At 41.0% G+C, this 14,595-nt stretch overlaps 1 protein-coding gene across 1 annotated transcript in view; it reads right to left on the reverse strand.

The window, feature by feature from the left end:
• The window catches only part of UBAP2 (ubiquitin associated protein 2), a 193,308-nt gene that overhangs the window by 137,933 nt on the left and 40,780 nt on the right, over nucleotides 1-14,595 (reverse strand). The window lies entirely within an intron of this gene.

Raw genomic sequence — 14,595 nt, forward strand, 5'->3', positions numbered from 1 at the left:
CCTAGCCGCCCCGCCCAGTTAATTTTTTTTTTAAAAGCAATCGGGGTTAAGTAACTTGCTCAAGGTTACACGGCCAGTTCTTTCTGGGTGTGGTGCTCAGTATCTGAGCCCGGATTTGATCCAGGTCATCCCGACACTGGAGCTAATGCTCTTCCTCACCGAGCCACCTGGCTGCCCCCCCCCAGTTAATTTTTAATAATTTCTTCAGTGACCCTTTATTAAGGTAACTTTAATTGCAATCCATAAAAGATGCATTTGACATTTCCACTTTTCAGTTCTAAAATTCAGTTCAGGTCCTTCTCTTTTTTTGTTGTTTTTTTTTTTGTTGTTTTGTTTTACTTTGTTTTTGTTAGATTTATTCTAGGACTGACGGGAGGTAAATTGAAGTCACCCACTATTATAATTTTACTATTTCTCTCTGTAACTCATTTAACAGAATTTATATACTATTCTATTTAGTGCATATATGTTTGGTATTGATATTCATTGTCTATGGTACCTTTCATCAAAATATATTTCCCTATTTATCTCTTTTGCTATTTGCCTGTTGGTCATTCTTTTACCCCTGAATTTTAAAAAATAAATCAAACAATATTTATTTTATACCACTTATAAACTAATGGTGGATACTTACTGTAAAATAGTGATATTTTAATATGTGCAAAATGGTGACATTTTAACATAAGCAACAAATGGCTTAAAATCTTCAGAAACGAATACTCCTTTTAACTAATATGGTTGAAGAATGGACATTCTTGATTATTCATTAGTTAAATGTAATGAAATTGACTTGGAAAAGTAACCTTTGCATGTGAAGAATATTCCTGATTGATCGCATGTTTTTTAGAAATGTAGGACTTTAATCATTCATCTTAACCACTGTAATCTTTTTTTTTTTTTTTTTAGCAATCGGGGTTAAGTAACTTGCTCAAGGTTACACGGCCAGTTATTTCTGGGTGTGGTGCTGAGTGTCTGAGCCCGGGATTCGATCTCCAGGTCGTCCCAACACTGGAGCCGGTGCTCTTACTCGCTGAGCCACCTGGCCACCCCAACCACTGTAATCTTTCAGGCCATCCACTTAATTTCTTTCATCAGATTTCTTTCAAAGAGTTTCCTCCATTCTTCCTACCCTTGCTGGTTCCAGAAATCCTTATCTAATCCCAGCTTTTGTAGTGCCATATCTAGATTTAAATACATACATTATTCAAACAAATATGAACATTTCTTTACTAGAAACAAACTTTGTTCCAGTGTTACTTATGTATTATTGAAGTTCATTTTAGCATATAGCTCCAACTTCTAAAAAAAAAAAATACATTTAATCTTTTTTTCTGGGCCTGAAAAAAATTGGGTGTAAATGATAAAACTTTTTCTCTCTGCTAATTCAGTCAGACTTTAATTTTAACCTCTTTTTTAATGCAAACTAAATATTATCATGAACCAATAAGGAAGAAGCATGAAGAAATGTTGTCACTTGGTTGCTGTGTTTCCTTAACAGATTTTTTTAATGAAGTAAAGTTGCATTTAGTATAATACTCTACTATTTAACTGCAATGTAGTTTCTCAAAATTTTCTTCCATACTTTCTTATTCCATCAGATTATATGTATATGTATATATATATACACATACTATAGTAATCTTATTGAGAATATGCACATCGTCTAATAAGTTAAATTAACATATAGCTTATATGAATCAATGTATCATAGAACTTTGTGACAATTCCAGTAAGTAAAAAATTACTGCTCAAAAATCTCATTTCTTTTTTTTCTTTTTTTTTTCTTTTTGGAGGGGGTAGGGCAGGACAATTGGGGTTAAGTGACTTCTTGCCCAAGGTCACACAGCTAGGAAGTGTTAAGTATCTGAGGCTGAGGCTGCATTTGAGCTCAGATCCTCCTGACTCCAGGGTCAGTGCTCTATTTACTGCACAGCTGCCCCCAAAATCTCATTTCTTAAAAACCATGGTCAAAAATTTATTGCAATTGAACTTCATGATATCTAACTCATTCTTGAACCTTACATTGTCCTTTGCAAACCTTTCTATCAATCCTTGCTCGACCCTAAAATTCACATTTCACACTTTGGTAATGCATTTTCCATTTTCCACCTCACCATGTATGTATACATTCTTCTCTCCTTTGACTAGTTAATATGAGAATGAGGCTCAAGTGTGGCCCTGCTGCTCCTGCTTTCTCCATATTCCAGGAAACCAAACAAGACAATTGCCTGGCTTATCATGGCAGATCACACTTTATAGTCCATGCTACCCTGCTTCATCTCTTCTAGCTAGTCTTGCATTTCTTGTGACCAACTATTCTTTTTCTCTAGATGTTGTGGAGTTAATCATATTGTCTTGGTTTATCTCTTAGACATCACTTGCCCATAGCATTTCTTCATCTTCATTCATCATTTTCTTTTGTTTATTCATATTTCCAAGTCAAGTTCTTGAATTGGGACTTTGAGCTTGGGCCAAATTCCCTATAGCACTCTTAGGTGGTTTGGGTAGGCCCTCTCTTGTCCTCTCCCTTTGGTTGATGCTGTTTCTGCAATTCTGAATGAGGTGCCTGGTGTTAGGCCCCTGCCTCTTCCTCAGTCCTTGGATTCTGTCTATCTCTTAATGGTCTATTGCAGGTTCTGGTCTTGACTGGACTCTTCTCTCCTTTCCTTACATAATCACTATTTTTTGTTTTATTTATCATTGCAGTATCTGGATCCATTTTCTGACATTTACTGGGGTTTATTTTGGAGAGTTGGGTTCCTTTCTGACCATTCTTAGAAAAGAAAATATTCATGATGTACGAACATGAAGTTTTCTGTATATAGTCCATAGTCTTTGGCTTACTCCTGAATCTAACTTTAAATTTTTTTCACCTTCACTTATACCCACATTTACGTTAGTGGAAGAAAAACCAGATATAACAGTTATAACCTTGATTGTAGGTAGATTGCCCTAAAGAGTGGGGAGTTGGGTTGGGATTTCACATTAAATGCGACAGATAAAAGTATAATGTCAAAAAAGTAAGAAACTGATAAAATTTACAAGAGTAAGAACCAATCTCCAGGAAATGAGTTGTCAGAGGATATGAATAGTCAGTTTTCTAAAGAAGAAACACACATTAGTAATAACCATCCAAAATGTTCAAGATTGCTAATAGTGAGAGTAAGATAAATCATATATTTGATTGCATGCTGCCATGGGGGGGGAGTGAAGGGAGGGGGAGAACATTTGAAACTCAAGGGATTGTGGAACTGAATCTTGTAAACTAAAAGTAAACAAACAAATTAATAAAGACAGAAAAAAATGTGATATCCTGAAAAAGAGCAATGACTCTGGAGTTAGAAGACCTGGGTTTAAATACTGCTGCTTATGTCTACCATTTATGGGACTACACACAAGTCATTTCAGTTCCCTTTCTCAGAGTACCCTTCTAGCTCTGTATCTGTGATCCTATGAGCTATATAGAGATGAGCAATTTTTGGAGAATAGCTAATTTAATTGTGGTATAGGAATATAATATTCTTTAGGGAACTATGAATATGAAGAATTCAAGGAAACATGAGATGACACATGAAGTAATACTAAATGAAGACAGCAAAACCAAAAGAAAAATATACATGTTGGCTATAACTATGTAAATGAAGGCCATGTTAGACAACAACTCTCAGGTTAAATATAATCTTGATGTCAATATGACCTTACTAAAATGAAAGAACATAGCTCGGGATGGCTAGGTAGTGCAGTGAATAGAGCACTAGCCCTAGAGTCAGGAGGACCTGAGTTCAAATGCGGCCACAGACACTTGACACAATTACTAGCCCTGTGACTTTGGGCAAGTCACTTAACCCCAGTTGCCCTCCAAAAAGCAAAAAAAAAAAGTGCATAGCTCTCTTTTCTTTTAACAAAGGATAAGTAAAAATATAAGATTACTTATATAATTAATTCACAAGTGCTCTTAGGTGTTGTTTTAAATGATATGGACTGACCTTGATAGCCTGGACTCTTCTATGAGTCAACTCCAAAAGACTCATGATGGAGAGAGATGTCTACATCCAGAGAAAGATCTAGAAAGAGCAGAGGCTGAATCCAGACTGAAGCAAACCACCTGCTCTCTGTCTTTTTCGTGTTTGGTTTTGTTTCCTCTTTCCCATTCTTCATTCCATCTGTTACAATCCTTCTTTACAACCTGACTAATGTCTAATGTGAAAGTGTTTGCAGATCCTGTACTTGATTACATGCCACCATGGTGGGGAGGGGCTGGAGGAGAGGGAGGGGAAGAACATTTGAAACTCAAGGGATTGTGGAACTGAATCCTGTAAACTAAAAGTAAACAAACAAATTAATAAAGACAAAGAAAAATAAATGATATGGACTTTGGTGGTGACAGCTTTCTTTTCCAGGTCTGCCCAGAAGGTGAGGGCTGCAGAACTTGCAGAAGAAGTTGCTGGTCTGAGTCTCACAGGGGGTGTTTCCCTGGACTCCAGCTACTAGAAGAGGTCAGGCTCGGAGCAGGACCAGTGGTCTGGGGGATGCTGCCTTTCTCAGAGCTCTTGGGCTCTCCTCCCTGGAGGTGCTTATTATTGGTACTGACATGGAGGTCAGACCTGTTCTCCCTTCGGTGACGACTGAGAGGACTGAGCTGGAAGTAGGACCAGTGTTGTATGGGGCCCTGTTAATTCCTGGGGTTCTTGGGCTCAGGCACTGTCTCTACCAGGCTCTAAGGGGAGACAGAAGGTTGTAGAGGTTTGACCTCAGTGGCACATGCTGTTTCTTGTCTCTTGGGGTCCTTTGCTGTTTCCATTGGTCTTGTTTGCCTGCTCTGGAAGGGAAGGCCTGCCATAGTAAGACTAAATCTAATTCACTTAGTGCAACAGTTATTTCTTCAACTCTCACTATGTGCATGTCATGAGGGACACCTTGTGTTCCAAACTACTGTACTACCCACTGGCGCTATTCCAAGCTCTTTCCTCTTTAGCTACCTCTAACACCACTTCCCCCCACCTCCTATCAGCAGAGAATCTCTCCTCATACTTCATTGAATAAACTGAGCCTCACCCTCTAAAGCTCCCCCTCTTCCCTAATTCTACACTTTGAATTACCTTAGCTTCACACCTCATTGTCTCCTCCTCAGTTGCATTCTCTGAGGATCAGGTCCTGACCTATACCAGCCCCTTTATTTGTACCCTAGATCCTAACCCCTTTGGCCTCTTCCAGGAGTTTTTCCATTCAATCAAACTCTCTCTCTCTTCTGCTTCTTTCCCTGCTTCCTACAAACATCCCCAAATCTCCCTCATCCTTAAAAAGAAAATAGGGAAAATTCTTTCTCCATTTCACCATCCTTTAAGCTATATTCCTATATCTTTCTTTCCTTTTACACCCAAACTCTTAGAACACGTTTACGCTTTTTTTGCATTCTTTGTATTCTGGCTTCTGTCCTCAAAATGCAAATAAAATTGCTTTATCTAAGTCACCAACGATATTTTTCTTTTTTTCCCCTTGAGGCAAGCGGGGTTAAGTGACTTGCCCAGGGTCACACATCTAGTTAAGTGTCTGAGGCTGGATTTGAACTCAGGTCTTCCTGACTCTAGGGCTGGTGCTCTATCCACTGTACCACTTAGATGCTCCCAATGATCTTTTTCTTGATAAATTCAATGGCCTTTTCTAAATCTGCATCCTTCTTGACCTTTATGTTTGACTACAGTGTTTTTCTAGATTCTCCCTGGGTTTTTCAGGACACTGCTCTGTTGTTCTTCTCTCCCTACTGGTCAGGTCAGTCTTTCTCGGCTTCTCCGTCTCTTTTGCAGATTTATCATTCACATCCTACTCCCTGTGTGAAGATGTACCCCACAGCTCTTAGGGCCCCATCCTTTTTTCATCTATGTTTCTATTTTGGTGATCTTAATAACTCCCATAAATTCAACTATCTTCTCTATGTAAATGACTCCCACATCTACATACTCAGATTTCATCCTTCTGCTGACCTTCAGTCCTGCATTTCCAACTGGTTGTTTGACATCACCATCTGCTTGTCCTTTAGAGATAGGGATAGGAATAAAGATGGGGACTGGACCTTATTTTTAAGTGACATAAGAGACTCCCATATGAAGTTGCTCCCACCACTGATGCAGGGGCAGGACCTTTTCTGCAACTTCCAATCTTAGAAAGTTGCCTAGAGTACTGCAAGGTTAAGAAACTTGCCCAAAAGCACAGAGCTGGTAGTGTCAGAGGCAGGATTTGAATCAAGGTCTTCCTGGTTCAAAGTTCAACTCTCCATCCACCATGCCATGCTGCCTTTCTAGACAGTCATCTCAAATTCATCATAACCAGAATGGGACTTAGTAACTTTGTCCCTCATCCTATCTCTCTCAACTTTCTTATTCCTTTCAAGGATGCCATCATTCTTTTGGTTACCCAGGTGTGAAATTTAAATAATCCTCCATCCTTCATTTTCACTAATCCCATGTATATAAGCAGTTGCCACATTTTGTCAATGCCACATTCTCTATATCTCTTACATTCATCTCCTTTCTATTTATACCCTTACCACCCTAATTAATTGCCTCCTCATTAGGCTTCCTGCATTCAGTCTCTCTTTCTCCATGTCATCTACATAGAACACCAGTGTGATGTTATGAAAGCACAGGTCTGGCCATATTACTCCTCTTCTCAAAAAGTTTTAGTAATTCCTTGTTTTCTTTAGTATAAAATGCAAACTTTTTTTTGTCATTTAAAACTCTTCATAACCTGACTCCAACCTATCTTTCCAGGCTGATTGATTACACATAACCTATCCTTACACTCACTACATTTTAGTCAGATTAGCCTATTTGCTGTTCCTCATACACAACATGTCACTATTTGCCGCAGCCTTTGCAAGACTGCCTCCGTGTCTGGGATATTGTCCCTCCTCTTACTTCTCGCTACCATCACTAACTCTCTTTCAATTCAAGTGTCATCTCTGGACTTGAAACCAGGAAGAAATGCATTCAATTCCTAGCTCAGACACTTAATAACTGTGTGATTCTGTACAAGTCATTTAACTTCTTTGGGTCTCAGTTTCCTCATCTGTAAAATGGGGGGGGGGGTGTTGAATCAATGTCCTCAAAATCTGTGATTCTATGAACTCTCAAAACTTCCCATTAAGAACTGCTGTTTTAGGGAAATTCCACGTTATTGTCTCTTCTGGATGATATTCAACTCACAGAGTTTGGCAAGTTTCCATCTTTCCCTATTTTTGCAAAAAATTCCCTGGAGTTAATTATTCATTAAATGTTTAATGGAATTCACTTGCAAATCCCTTGGATCCTGTGGCTTCTCTCCCCATCCCCCATGTTAATTAATGACAACTTCCTTTTTAAATTATTTATTGGTTTTGTTTTAATGAAATTACATCATTTCTATGATTTTTTATTTGAGCCATCAGTTTTTTAAGATATAGTATCCATTTCAGTATGAATCCTTTCCCTAAGATTTGACAACTAATTGGGTATTGTAGGAGTAAAAACAGTTGAGGGTAACACTGTGATTGCATACTTAGGTAACTGGGCGGATAGAGATCTTCAGTGGATGTATAGATTTGAAAGTCACAGAACAGAGATTATGATCAAATTGATGAGGGTTGGTCAGGCTATTGAGAGAGTATGTAGAAAGAGAATAGAGCCCTGATGTAAATACAACCAGGGGTATATAACACAGTCTCTTCTCTTATAGAGCTTGCAGCCTAATTGGGGAATAAAACATGTATACACATAGGAATGACACATGGAAAGGACTATTAATCTCCATTTGGAGCAGAGGCTCATATCAGGCTGATACGTTTTACCCCTCTACCTTAACTTTTGGAGATCTTTTGAAAAGCAGCCTAGCAGTAATTTGATTCATCTTTTCCAGGTGCTCCAAAGGAAGATAGAATGAAAAACCTAACAGATCAGTCATTCTGGAAAATAATTGGGAATAATTCAAGGAAAGTAACTAAATCACTCCTTCTTTTTGATCAAGAGATCACACTTCTAGGACCATATCCAAGGAGTTTTTGGCAACAGGAAAAAGTCCACATGTACAAACATATTCATAGCAGCATTAGTTGTGGGGGGAAAAGCTGAAAAAAATAGTCTATGCCCAACAATTGAGGAATTGATGAACAAATTATGTATGAACACATTGGAATATTACTACATAATGAATGATGAATATGAAGAATTCAGAGAAACATGGGAAGACTTGCATGAAGTGGCTCAGAGTGAAGAAAGCAGACTCAGAAGAATCATTCCATTTACAAGTGTTTTTATTTGCTGTTGTTCAGTTGTTTCAGTAGTGTCTGACTCTTTGTGACCCCAATTAGGGTTTTCCTGGCAAAGATCCTAGAGTGGTTTGCCATTTCCTTGTTCACCTCATTTTACAGATGAGGAAACTGAGGTAAACAGGGTTAAGTGACTTACTTGGCCAAGGTTACACAGCCAGTTGGTGTCTGAGGCCATATTTGAACTTAGTTAATTGCTTTGAAGGAACTTATGTTCTTTCAGGAGAGATGATAAGTATATACTTATATACATAGTAAACATGCAGAATAAATTAAAAAAAATTAAAAGGAGCCATGGTAGCTATATGGTGCAATGGATAGAACACTGGCCCTGGAGTCAGGAGGATCTGAATTCAAAGTTGACCTCAGACACCAACTGGCTGGGTAGCTTTGGGCAAGTCAACTAACCCTGATTGCCTTCTCCCCCCCAAAAAAAGGGGAAGAAAGGAGGGCACTACCAGTTGGAAGAACCAGATATTATATAAAACATGGTGCTTGAGTAACCATCTTCAAGGAAGGGAGGAATTCTACGATGCTGAGGAGTGATGGGAGATAGCCAATGCAAAGATGTGGACCTCGGCAATGCTGTGCCATGGGTAGAACAGAGAAAAGGCTAGTTGTGTAAGACTGCTGTGTGCGGGAAAGGGAGTAATGCATAATGAGGCTGGAGAGCCTGTCAGGGCGTGAAGGGTTTAAAAACCAAACAGAAGAGTTTGTACTTTACCCAAATAGAAATCAGAGAAGTTACACAAATGAGTATATACCAAACAATTCTCAGAGTAAACAAGCTCTCCCATTGAGAATGAGATATCTCAGCTCAACAGAGAGAAAAAGGAGACACAGAGAGATAGACAGGTAGAGGGAGGAGCAGGGAGAAAGGAGACAGAGAGACAGACAGGTAGAGGGAGGAACAGAGAAAGGAGACACAGAGAGATAGACAGGTAGAGGGAGGAACAGAGAGAAAGGAGACAGACAGACAGGTAGAGGGAGGAACAGAGAGAAAGGAGAAGAGAGAGAGCACTAGTTCTTATTCAAGAGGGAAATTCTTCAAAGTCTCCAATGTAGCAAGTTGGAGATAGGGATGTGACCAAGGTTTCAACTCCTCTACATACTGGCTTCTTCCCAGAGTCCTTGCACATCGTGGAGCTGAAGAGAATCTGGAAATGTGTGTCTTTCTCAAGGCCAGAAGCCAGAAAACCAGAATCTCTCTTCTCCCAGGCTCTGGCTAACTGCCCCTCACACAGGTTGGGAACATTGAGGAATCATTCTCCACCAATGAGAGGTCTTATGTAAATGAATTTGGGTTGGGGCACCCCTGAGACCACTATTCAGCCTCATTTTACAGATGAGAAAGCTGAGTCCCAGTGAGATGAACTGATTTTTCTAAAACACCCAGTGGCAGAACAGGGATTAGAACCCAAGTCTTCTGATTCTAGTCCAGAGCTATTTGTCATACTAGACTGCCTCTCAAAGTGTTAGGAAAATTTATCTTTGGCACCACTTCCTTCAGTCCTCCCCTAACTCTAATCTTGTGCCCAGGAATATATTTGATACATTCATTCACACTTAGGTGTTAAATACTGGATATTCTTGGAGAAATTACATTTTAAAAAGAGGAGCCAATAAGTGTTATATTTAACTAAGGGGAGTGAAGGCCCAGTGGTGGAATTTCTGGTTCTGTGATGCTGCAGTGGGACAGTGGGGGCCTTCCTCCTAGCCCTTACATCACACCAGGTAAGTGATTGTCTACCCTCTCTGCCTTGACATGAACTCAGGCCCATCCAAAAGCACATTTGGAGATGATTGGCTGAAGGTGCAGACTACAACTAAAGACTCAGCGAAGGGAAATAATTAGGTAATGTGGGGCGTACACCCCGAGCTTGGGTCTTATTAGCGTAGGGTTCTTTCCAATCACAGGCCTTTCCTTACCTTGGCACATGCCTGAGCTATACAGTAATGACCTTAATAATGATAGTTCTTTTCCACTGGCCAAAAGCCAAGTCCTAAACTCCATTCCTCCCTCTGCAGAGTCTCATGTTTCTTTCTAGTGGGAAGATACAGCCATGAGTAAAGTTTATTTTTATGAAATAGTTTGTTTTCTTTCAAAGTCAGGGACATTAATTATAGCTCTGAACACTATTTAATGAGCTGTACTTTAAACACCCATCTCTGAGCTCAGTTAATGAGCATTATTAGCATTTTAAGATTCTGACTTTGGATTGCATGGTAATCAAAGGCAAGTCTTACAGTCACCAGAGCAGTCTATACCTGCGTGTCTGTGAACAAGGGTGAAGAACCACTGGGTTCCCCAGGACACTAGGGGAGGGTGTGAAGTTGGTGCAGTTAGGGGAAGCCTCACCTGTGCTGGTGGGTAGGGAGGAGGAGTAGCTTCTGATGCCAGCCTGTCTTTTCTCCTTCTTAGGTAGGTGCTAAGCTTACTTATTTGCACCCCCTGGAGTGCCAGGGCTGTATCTCTACATTTTAGTTTCTTAGGATACGTCCCTGCTCCTTCTTCCTAGTTAGTTTTGATCATTGTTCTCTAATTGGGTGCTTGGGTTTCTGCCACACCAAAAGATAGCTAACTATGAAACTCACAAGGTACAGACTTAGAGAAAACATTCTTTCTTATTCTTCCTGATCCTGATATACATCCTGATACCCACAAGACATCAAATTACTCTGAATATCAAGGGCAGCTTTGAAAGGGGAGGTTTTTTTTAAGGTCAGTCCGAATGGGGAGTGGGGTGGGGCCAGGATAGTTTACAGCCTAGTTATTTATGAACCTCAGGGATATTTTTGAGTATCATCTGGAGAGACCCTATTGACTGGTTCTCTAGGCATGGCGGTTTGGCACATTTCTAGACCACCCGAGATGGTGTCACTCACATGGCAGACTGCTAGGGACTAGCTTCTGGAAGACTGGCGGGCTGGCCTCCGCATGGATGAATTCTGCATTGGCCCGCCACACGGATGGGGTGTGTGGAGTGTTCAGGGAGGACCGGCACCTCTGGTGGGAGGGCTGCTCGTGCACCTTTAGTGGCCATCTTCACCCAACTCCCACCTGTGCCTCTAGGATAGCATGTGCAGTGACCACACCCCAGTAAAAATCATCTGGGCAGATGGGCTCAACCAGGTTGAACGTAACTGACAAGATTCAAACCTGTTGGTGAGTTAGGGGAATGTCTACCCCAACCATAATAAAACTTTCCCCAGTGGAATGGGCAGATGAGAATAATTTGTTCCAACAGCCATGAAGGCAACCAAAGCAGGCATTGTGGAGGGCTTAGAGTTTGGGCAGTCATGGGAAATGCCAAGGTCATCCACTCCTTCCTGGGCCAGTGCAGGTCACCCTGACTTTGGTCCTGTCACTGGACTTCGATGCCTAAGGAAAAGTGAGACTGACTACCTTGGACAATGCTGTACATGACCTTAATAATATTATTAATGATCTTAAATCCAATTCATGCACAAGCCAATACATCACCTGTGATGTCAATGCTCCTCTTTGAAAATGAAGGAGGAACTCCCACCACCGCAGCATAGATGAGCTGAGAGCAGTCGGGTTTTTTTTACATTGAATAGAACTGTCTGCATCTTTAAAATGGCCTGATTGAGCAGTCAGGCCTGTCACAAGGGTGAAGGACTTATTCCACTCACAGCTTAGATAAGTGGGGAGGGCCTGAGGGCTGCCTCTTCTACTCTTTCCTTAGGCTGTGTGGCCCAACAAATGGGCCTGGGCTTTGGACCTTTCATTTCTGCTTTTCCATTATAGGCATGTAGGGAGTGGAGCCTTTGAGCTACAGGTGTGATGTAGCTACTGATGTGAACTTGATACTGCAGTCAGCCTGGAACGGAAGCCCTGAGGAACATGGCTTGGGTTCTGGGCCTAGCAGAAGTTGGCACAGTCAGTGCTGTGTTGGAGCTGAGCTAAACTGTGAGCCGCCAAGACTGAGGTGCTGTTGGGGGGAAGAGCTCATGTCCCTGGAGTGCTGGGGACAATCTTTGAATTACATTCATTTGTAAAAACGGATTTGCTCTTCAGTGATCAGATGAAACTAGGATACCAGTCTCTGGGCACCTAAAAGTGAGGGAAGCCAATTGGTGTGGGCTTAAGTCGATGGCAGAGAAAAGGAAGTGCCCAACCGAATGGATTGAGAAGATTCCCCAGTTTGAGAAGAGCAAGGTCCAGAGGAAAGCCCACCTGGTTCTCCAGATCACTTTCTTGGCTTCATTGGCATCTCAGGCAAACTCAGGTCCTACAGCAGCACAGAAGGAGCCCCAAATCAAGTTTTTAAGACAATTGATTTGAGTGGGGGAAGATACTTCAGGATACAGAGACCTTTGGGAGGGGAGAAACCAGGATACCTGAGGTTCATGAGAACAGATAGCACAGGCCTGATGGAGCATCATGATGTTACCAGGAGAAGACATCCGTTCCTACGGAATGAGGGATTGCCCCTCTGCATATGTGCTCTGGCTCTGTGTGCTTCTTACCTCTGTGCCATATATGCTCCATGCACCTCAATATGTCCTCCCTATGAGTGGTCACTCCTGCCACCGATGTGTATATTTGTGGTAAACGGCACTCTGGGTTTATGAGAAAAATGTTTCATTGCTCTTTTTGTCTGTGGCTGCCATTTTATCTTTTGTTTTTAACTAACTGTGTCCTCTGACTGACCATTAAAGATAAGGTCGCTGGAGATTCATGAGCTTCAGAGAATTCAAACCCATAGAGTAGTCATTCTCTGTATGACCAGCTCTACAAGTTGGAAGCAGTTACCAGATACCAGATCTTTGCATTTCTAGAACCTAGCCCATGAAGAGGCTGCTTTGCCATAATAAATGTTTTAGCAGTTTAACCGGCTTTGGGGGTGTGAGGGATGAGCAGTGTGGAAACACAACGCTTAATTTGTGTCATTAACATTCCCTCCATCCTTTCTTAAATCTAGACAATAAACAAATCAGACTGATTTGTGGTATTTACCAAGGTGTAAATGCTCACGCTGACAATCTAGCAATGGGCTCTTGGGAGCCGTAAGATCTCCCTCCAGCACACCCCTGGTGTTTAACAAATACTTGTTGAGCTGAATCTGTAAGGGCAAATGCCTGCCCCAAACCACAGTAGCCACCTTTTCTAAAGAAGGTTAAATTCTTACCCAAGTGTCAGTCTCTGACACTGTGGTACGGTAGTTTTGTTAAGAACACCCAGATGTTAATGAGTCCATGCTTAAGGTATCCTAAGCTCTAGAGATAGAAGGGACCCTGAATATCACCCAGTGCAGCCTTTTTTTATAGGTGACAAAAAATGAGGCCCAAGGAAAGTGAAGTGGTTTTCTTCCCAAAGGAAGCCAATAGCAGAACCAAGATCCAAACCCAGCCCTGCTGATTCCAAGCACTGTCTGTTTTTTCTGTCACACCCTGGTGCCTTGCTTAGTTACCCAATTAGCTTCACTCTGTTCTTTGACAGATCTCATTTTGACCTGGGGGGCTTACTTTTTCTTTTTCCAGTTACAGACTGATGCCCTACAAGCCTACATAAAGAGAGAGAAGGCAGGAAGACACCTTGTTGATTTGATAATGGAAGTGGCTACCAAATCAGTATGCTCATGATCAGAAGCCAAAAAGGATCCAAACAAAAAGGGCCCCTTAAAACAGGGGGTTCTCTGGCCTCAGACACTTAACGCAAAAACAGCCGTGTGACCTTGGGCAAGTCACTTAACCCAATTGCCCTCCAAAAAGCAAAAAAAAAAACCCAAACCCAAAAAACAGGGGGTTCTCAATTTTTTTTGAGTTGTGGATGCTTCAGAATAAGTTTTAAGTGCCTAAAATTTATAAAGGAAATTAATTATACTGAAATACAATGATCAAAATTTTAAAAAAACAACCAACCACTCCCCCCCCCAAAAAAACCCCCACAACTAAACAAAAAGCAACTACTTCATGGATCCCAGGTTAAGAACATTTGCTTTGGCCACAGGGTAGTTGTGCGGAATATTATAAAGGGAATAACTTGACCTAGGTTAGATGTGAGGTAAACTGGCTCAAGGAATATGATCACTGTGGAAAGACCAGCAAGTTGTGCTATGGTGTATAAAAACAGAAAAGTAAAAGACTCTAATTGAAGAGACAAGGTTCACTCATAACAATAGCAAAAGTACAAACAATCTGTCCAGGTGCTAGCTTGGGTGCCTGGCATTGAAGGCTGTGGGCTTTAGAGGAAAAAAGATAAACACAAGATGAATGAGAAAGGAAAACCATGAAGGTACCTAAGCAGGAAGGGAATAAAATCTTCATAC

Source organism: Petaurus breviceps, unplaced genomic scaffold, assembly GCF_028583685.1.
Source record: "Petaurus breviceps papuanus isolate PSGF00001 unplaced genomic scaffold, PetGlider_PUasm1.0 183, whole genome shotgun sequence".
NCBI classification, from domain to species: Eukaryota; Metazoa; Chordata; class Mammalia; order Diprotodontia; family Petauridae; genus Petaurus; species Petaurus breviceps.